Below are 8,572 nucleotides of genomic sequence, written 5' to 3'. Positions count from 1 at the left end.
CCGAAGTGAAACATAGAAACATACATAGGGTTGATAATTTTGTAAAAGGGAAATCCAAAAGTTGATAATCATGTAATTTTTCCTCAAATTAATAAATGCCACAAGACAATAAATCCCCTTAGAATAAAATCTTTTAAAAAAAAATCATTAAAAATTATTTATGTTTTAGTTGAGGCAAATTTCTGTTGTCATATGTGTTTTTTTTTATGATTTAATTATAAAAATCATGATTAAATTTTCTATTTCTTGTCTAAAAAAAAAAACTATAACTAGATTGTAAAATGAAAAAATAGGTCTGGTATGTCTATGTAGAAAAGTTTTATAATTTTTTAACTTTTATTATAGACATTGTTTTTAGAAGAGATTTCAAAAATTTTTGAATAAATTGACTTAAATGACGGATTGGGTCCTACTCCAAATTACACAAAACCGTTTATCCAAAAAAAAAAAAATTCATAAACACCAAAATGGATAAGGACCACATACAACTAATCTATCAACTAAGGAAGAAACCAAAGCCATTTTCAAATTTGACACTATGTACAAGTGGGAATATGATGTGGCATTCAAAACGAAATGTAAACAATATCTCGACAACATAAGTCAAATGAACTTCCAACCATACTCTTCTATGATTTTGGGAGATAAATTTAAATATATAATGAGCAAGTGTTTTATAGTCACGAGAGACCCCTACGCTCATACATAGAGGCATGCTACCCCGTGTCTGGGCACAATGGTCATTGTATATGCCTATGTTTGTGGTGCAAGTGCCTCTCATTGATTGAATTTTCGTCCCATATAACTGTAAGTGAAAATACCCTTTTTCTTACCTTTCCGCTTATCTCTTCCTCCTCTTTTGCCTCGCCGCTGTGGTGAACTGAGTCTCCAAATATGGTATGGTGACTATGAGAAGATGGGGAAAGCATGATGTTTGGAGTCGTCATCTAAGATTCAGGGCCTATAACCCTACGGTGGAGCCCAATTTCGATCGAGGGATCAAACTCCAATAAGGGGTTGGATTCCTGTGAAAAGAAGGAACCCCCCAATTTGACTTCATATTTTGGTCTGTTCCAAAGATAGGGGTCCGTGACAAGTTATGACTGTGGGAAGGTGTTAGTGTCATGCCTCGTTCACATAGAATTGGACCGGTGACCGGGTTCCCTCCGGGTAACCCAAACCACTAGGATCATCTGTTGCAGTAACTACAGCACAACAAGCCACAAGTGATCGATGGAATACAATAATATGTTACAACGGAAGTCTTGTCATTAATGATTAACTTAAATTTCCTATATAATCTTGATACACAAATTGTTACACATAGTATAATTACATGTGGGCCTGTACACATGGTATTTACACAAGAAATATCAATTTAAATATTGAGAGCACAAAAAGAAAATATATCAAAAGAATAAAAAAAGAGTATAGTCAATAGAATCCATCACTGTTGCCCTGCAACACAACCCTCACACAGGCAGCCTTTACCATGTTCAAGTTCTTCGGGGACCCACCAATCCCCCACTGGGGTTTCATCAGTGGGACCCGACACAAGCTTCTCTATAGAATATCCTGTAAAATCATCTAAAAAGGTATGTACTCGAGGGGTGAACTCACTAGCTTAATAAATGGAAAGAAAGATGCACATAATAAAACGTACTCAAATAATACAATATGCATGAGATTCATTTTAATCCTAGTCCACCTAAACAAATCATTCTAGGTCATAGGTAATGTGCTACTCGCAACCACAATGCGTGTATGCCCCATGTTCGATATGTGTTCTCCATCCCATGATACGCCTATAGGGTTATTGGAGAAGGCCCACTGTGAGCACTCGGAAAAGTAAATCATGGCCAAACCACAGCATAAATGTAAATCATGGCCGAACCACAATAGAAAAGTAAATCATGGATGAACCACAACATAAATTAAATGCAGTACGATTGGCCCTCTGAATATATCACCATGGTTTTCAACTGTCCTAATGATTAGCTATACGTACTTCTAACCACCACGACGATTCGTGATCGACGCTTCCCTTTAGTGATAACCCAACATGTAAACCCCTGTTGGGAAGGGTCGTAGCACGAGGGAATATAAAATCCTAACCACATATTCTTACATGAAATAGTACAACTACATAGTTATTCCGTGTCCCATTCCACGGTGAATCAATGCATTTGTTTCCAAGTCGATTACGACATCTAATATAGAAATCCCACACATGATCGGCAAACCGGCATCATAAACATCACATGATATTCAATTCTTAAGATTTCAACATATAACAATGCATATAAAATTTAAGATATACATGTTCAGTTCTAATGCATCACTTCATTCATCAATCATACGCATGAGCATGGCAATCGGAATGTCAATATAGTCCATTAATGCAAAGGATGCCAAAAACATTATAAAATTAAGAATCAAAGTCCTCTCCCCACTTACCTATTCTTGTGGAAGAATCAACACTCGAAGTACAGGTAAGATCCAGAGTGAGAATATGAGTTTCTCGAAACCTAGCACAAATAAAGGGTATGGAAATACATACAAATCGGGACCATAAACGATGTAGGATATGGTCACTATGTGTATAATAGTGTGAAGTAGGTTATCGGTGAGTTTGGTTTCAATCATAGCTCATTCGGGCTACAGGTGAGTCATACAGGTGGGTAGGATAACACACCTGTGAATTCTACCTGAACCAGCGGGTCATACAGGCGGGTCAGGAACCTGTCGGTCTTACTCGTCGATAGAACCAAAGGTGCAGAAATGACTGGTAGGTCAAACCAATGAGTCAGGCACCTGCCGGTCTTACCCGCCGGTTCTCTCAAACTTTGTTGTTTTTGTCATTTCTTCCATTCTAACTCTTAGAACCCCAATAGGGTGATTCACACATCATTTCTCACACATTCTAAGCTTCATTTACCTTATTGTACCATGGATCTAAGACAACAACAAGATTTGGGGGAGGAAATCGTACCTTTACTTGGAAAAACCCCAAATCTTTGGAATCCTCTTCTCAAACTCAAATGCTACTTCAATAACCTCCAAATCTTTGTTTCCTTCTTCAAATACTTCAAGGAAAACACACAATGGCTTCATTAACCTCTAGATTCACACATACTCAAAGAGGGTTTCGTCAAATCCTAAGGTTTATGGTGTTACTTACCTCAAAATGAAAAACTCAAGTCACTGGTCACTATTCCGACGACGGAAAGGCGTGGTGTGGCTCCATAATCAAAGGGGTGACCTCTTTCCCTTTCATTCTCTCCTTCTTCCTCTATTCTCCCTCTTCTTTACTCCCTTCACCAACTTTTCTAAAAGCATAAATGGGAGAGAGAAAGGGGGGGTTTAAGTGCTATTTATACTCTGGTTCATAAATATCTTGTAGGGCCTGTTTGGTTTTGCCCATTCATGGACCAAGACACACATCATTACGAAGAGGAGGTCGAAACACACGTGCTCATCCAAGCCAGGCATGCTGGGGTCCACAATACCCCAATAAGTGAGTCACACTAGTGGGTCTTGCACCGACCAGTGACACCCACCAGTTGGCCAAACAAGCTAATCTTGTTGTATTTTAGAGGAAAATGGGGTCACAACATGTACTTCACTCTCGCCACGTGTTGTGGATCAAGTTCCTATCATTTAAATACGATAATATACATTTTCTACTCATACATGGCCTTGTGATATGTGCAAGGGCAAGGCTTAGGAGTGCGAATCATCTAGGGTACCGGTTCAATCTCATCTGGCCACCCAGCATTCGATGTCACCCTTGCCGTCATATACCACAAGGCACCGGCATCAACCCACTCCGGTTCAGACCCTGCAAGACCAAACCGAACTAACTGATCAATAAACCGGGTTTAAAGAGCAGGGCTCTACATTTAGGCACCCACCTCACCCTGAATTTCCAGTCTTTCTACCAGAAGCTTGGTTTTTGAATATTCTCCCCTGAGAATTTCAACAGCCTAAATTAGCATGGAAGTCCTATTACATGAAATAACGCAAACCTATATATATATATATATATATATAAAACTTGGATGAAAGAATTGTAGGAAATTATAGAAATATCATATGAAATATAGATCTATATTAAAACCATATGAAATAATAAAATCTACATAAAATAATAGAAAATACAATTATCCTATCTACATACACGTACAATGCTCCATGACATGAAAATTATGACCGTTATTTCATGTGAGGAACACATGCGATAACACATAAAATGATGAAACAGGTTACGTTTAATGGGCAGATGCTAAAATTAATACATGAAATAATAATAATAAATTATTATTTTATGCAATAGACACATAAAACAATATATACAGAGATTAGATATGTATTATACATGCAAATGAAATTACAATATAATATTTACATGATAATGACCGATGAAAATGGTGAATTTTTCGATAATTTTCTTTGACTCTGGGGCAACGATTTAATTTTCTTCTCTCTTTCTTGGAGAAATTAAAAACTTTCGGCACCTGGGTAAGAAAGTTGGTAGGGATTTTATGCTAGGGTATGACTATGGATTATGGTTTCCAGGAATCTTAGCAGAGCTTCTATACTATATTTCTAAAATCCGAATTAGCTCTGAAATTTTGGGCAGGGCTTCCGCATCGTATTCCTAGGGTCATAATCAGTTTTGAAAATTTGGATAGGGCTTCCGCACCGTATTCCTAGGGTCGAAATCAGCTTTGAAATTTTGGGCAGATCTTCCGTGTCATATTCCTAGGGTCAGAATCAGTTATGGAAATTTGGGCAGGGCTTTCGCGCTGTATTCCTAGGGTCAGAATTAGTTCTGGAAATTTGGGCAGAGCTTCCATGCCATATTCCTAGGGTCAAAATTAGCTCTGGAGATTTTTGCAGGGCTTCCGTGCCATATTCATAGGGTTTAAATCAGCTCTGGAAATTTAGGTAGGGCTTCTGCGTCGTATTCCTACGGGTTGGAATCAACTCTGAAAATTTAGATAGGGCTTCCACGCCATATTCCTAGGGTCGAAATCAGCTCTGAAAATTCAAGCAGAGCTTCCGCGCCATATTCCTAGGGTCGGAATTAGCTTTGGAGATTTGGGCAGGGCTTCCGCATTGTATTGAATGTATTGAAATAAAATAAAAATAACTTAAACAGAAGTTTCGTACTAACCTGATATGGGCGACGTGGACTTCAGGAAATGGGGCGTAAGCTCGGATCAGAGTTCCTACAGACTTTCTTTTTCTTTCTTCTCTCTCTCTTTTAAGGCCTCTAGAACAAATTTTTTTCTTTAGGGATTCTCCTCTATTTTTTCTGAGCTTTTTACAATGACTCGGGTCACTATTCATAGAAGGGGAGAAGGGGTAGTGGGGTAAAAACACCTAAGAGCATGTAAGGGTGGCCAAATCCGTGTAAGCCCCCCATAAATCTGTGTAAGGCCTTACACGGATGTGTAGGTCCTTACACAATCCATGTAAGGTCTTACACAGATGTGTAGGTATCCCTCCCCTCGTGTCACTCCATGGTGTATTGAAACAATACGTGGCACCCCGTTAGGCTTTGAAATACCCTATGGCACCCTCTTACACCTCCAGATACTCCCATAGACTGGGTGGCTACTCCCTAACCTGGGTGGCTGTAGCCTTTGGTGGAAATCTTATCATGTAGGTTGGTCGGCAAGATAGGGTTTGGTTTGGTTTGGTTTGGTTTAAGTTTAGGTTTAGGTTAGGGTTTTGGTTCGGGTTTAGGGTTTGATTTAGGGTTTAATTTAGGTTAGGGGTTTTGGTTCGGGTTTAGGGTTTAGTTTAGGTTAGGGTTTTGGTTCGGGTTTAGGGTTTTGGTTCGGGTTTAGGGTTTTGGTTCGGGTTTAGGGTTTGGTCTGGTTTGGGTTGGTATGGTTTGGTTTAGGGTTTGGTCTGGCTTGGTTGGTTAGGTTTAGGTTTAGGTTTGGTTTGATTTAGGTATTGATTTGGTTTGGTTTAGTTTGGTCTGGTTTGGGTTGTCTGGTTTAGGGTTAATTTGGTTTGGTTTAGGTTTAGGGTTTGGTATGGTTTAGGTCTTAATTTGGTTTGGTTTATGGTTTAGTCTAGTTTTGCTTAGGGTTTGGTCTGGTTTGGCTTAGGGTTTGGTCTGGTCTGGTTTGGTTTGGTTTAGGGTTTGGTCTGGTTTAGGGTTTGGGTTGATTTGGTTTAGGGTTAGGATTTGGTCTGGTTTAGGGTTTGATTTGGTTTGGTTTGGTTTAGTTTGGTATGGTTTGGGTTGGGTTGGTTTGGTTTAGGGTTTGGTCTATTTGGGTTGGTTCAGGTTTGGTTTGGTTTGTATTGGGTTGGTTTAGGGTTTGGTTCGGTTTGGGTTGGTCTGGTATGGTTTGGGTTGGTTTAGGGTTTGGTTTGGTTTATTCTGTTTTAACTGGTCCAAAGTTCAGGTAGGCATTATGGCACACCTGGGTATTCGTTTTTTTCATACAAGATATCAATGATATTGTATTTCCAAATACTTTCCAATGATACGGGAATCGAGCACCTTCTAGGCCCGATTGTCGTATTCTAGCAAAAGGTATTAATGACCATTTTCGGTCACCCTCCCCGCATCATTTAAAAATATTGGGCTTGACCGATCACAAGTACTGGGATAATTTGGACTTATGCAGAAAATTCAACTTATTTCCGAAAGAGATAATATATGTCTCCTCATTGCCCATAATTCATCATTGCCAAGGGGGGACAAAATTTGGTGTCTACAATATGGTATATCCAACATTTTATCTTACACACCAAGTAATAATTAGGTCCCAAAAACCTTAAACATTATATTTACCGATAAGAAAAGATCAATGCAAAATAGCATTGATGACAATGAGAAGGGGGATGTTTTATATGATCTATTAGGATAACAAAATCTATAAGTTACGTAGGTTCAACCACTCCACCGCGAAGGTGGGATTGGGATCCTCTTATGAGCGGAGATCGCCTAGATCTTTCCCATATCTACTTGGGCAATCGACACATGTCAAAGCGGTGATCCAATGGTTGTGCTTCTATCAACTAGAACAAAGGTGCCATGTCGGGAGCCATTGGATCCTTGCTTGGACACATGCCGATCGCATAGGTAGCTATGGGCTAACCTTGGTGATCATCGCTCAAGAGAGGAGCCGGATCCTCGAAGGTGGGGTTTTACAATCAAACTGCATGACATAATAACAAAATGGCACTAGCTTTTCTCCATGACAAATACTGCTTTTGAACCCCTTGCATAGTGCAACTATGATGTGATATGGGCAAGTAATAGCGACCGCAACAGTAGAAGCAACAAGCTTGGTAGCCTCATATGAGTCTTCTTGGCCTTATGCACCACCTTACTAACTCTCCCACAACAAAGTCATTATCAACTTTATGGGAGCGGTTAGAGAAAGCTCATTCCCACTACACTTGCAGTCACCCAAGATTCTCTCAACTTTATCCCCTCAATCAAATCAATTGGAATAAAACAATACACATATGACCATAACAAAAGTATACATATGTATCGGTGTAGATAAAATTTCCACAGTAACAAACATTGGTGGAAAAGAAGTTGTAACATTTGTTTTTTACTATTTTATTATATGGGAGAACTAATGCTACTAGGCTCCGTAGTGTACGCTATACCTCCTTATGTCTAGCTATCTCTATTTCCTCTCGTGAGATGACATGTCTGCCCCTGTTGTGGGATGAGAACAACACAATTAACTATTAGTAGCTGAACAAGGAACTCAATACATTTATATAACACATTTCTTATTTCAATGAGGATAAAATCTTATCACTTCACATGTACTCAAAAAATTTGCAAAACATAGCAAATGACATGGTGGTAACTCCTTTTTATATTATTTTGAAACTTTTTTTTTTTTACATTGAGTTAAAAAGCTTATGGGAATACGACAAGGAAAACAACAGTAGGTCATAGTTTCTCAATTCACCACTTTGATTACAGCAATATGTGCCATTTTTTTTTTTTTTGGGTACAATTAGTGTATATATAATATTACAACTTTATTCCAAATGTTTTTAATAGAAAAATGAATATTTTATATGGTCTAGTAATCTCAAGCCAAAGTATGGTTGATAATATCATTTGGTTTTGAGAATAATATCTTTGTTTGTCATGACGCTTGTTAGAGTGTAAATGGTGACAGGAAGTGTGTTATTTCATATATACAAAATGAATTCATGACCTCGAAGCATCGAGGTTACTGAGATGTTATCATTAGATTATTGAACATTTTGAAAACATTCGAGTTCATCGTTATCTTTAGTGATAGTTTGGGTTGGATTATTGAGAATAAAATCATTTACATGAACAATGGTTGAATCTGCCTAGTCAATATGTGGAGGAGACTAACCATTTCCCTTTCCTATATCTCTAGGGAGATTTAACAACGTAGCGAACTCATTAGCTCGGATGGCATTGTCTTGTGTGCATGGGAGACAATTTGGACACTCTTCACTTCATGGCACAAGAATTCTTTGCAGAGAGGGACTGAGCGACAGTGAGGATCCAATGGTTGGGTGCACATGCTGGCCC

Source organism: Macadamia integrifolia, unplaced genomic scaffold (assembly GCF_013358625.1).
Source record: "Macadamia integrifolia cultivar HAES 741 unplaced genomic scaffold, SCU_Mint_v3 scaffold115, whole genome shotgun sequence".
In the NCBI taxonomy this organism is placed as follows: domain Eukaryota; kingdom Viridiplantae; phylum Streptophyta; class Magnoliopsida; order Proteales; family Proteaceae; genus Macadamia; species Macadamia integrifolia.
The sequence above is the reverse complement of the archived record's forward strand: the minus strand, read 5'-3'. Positions refer to the sequence as shown.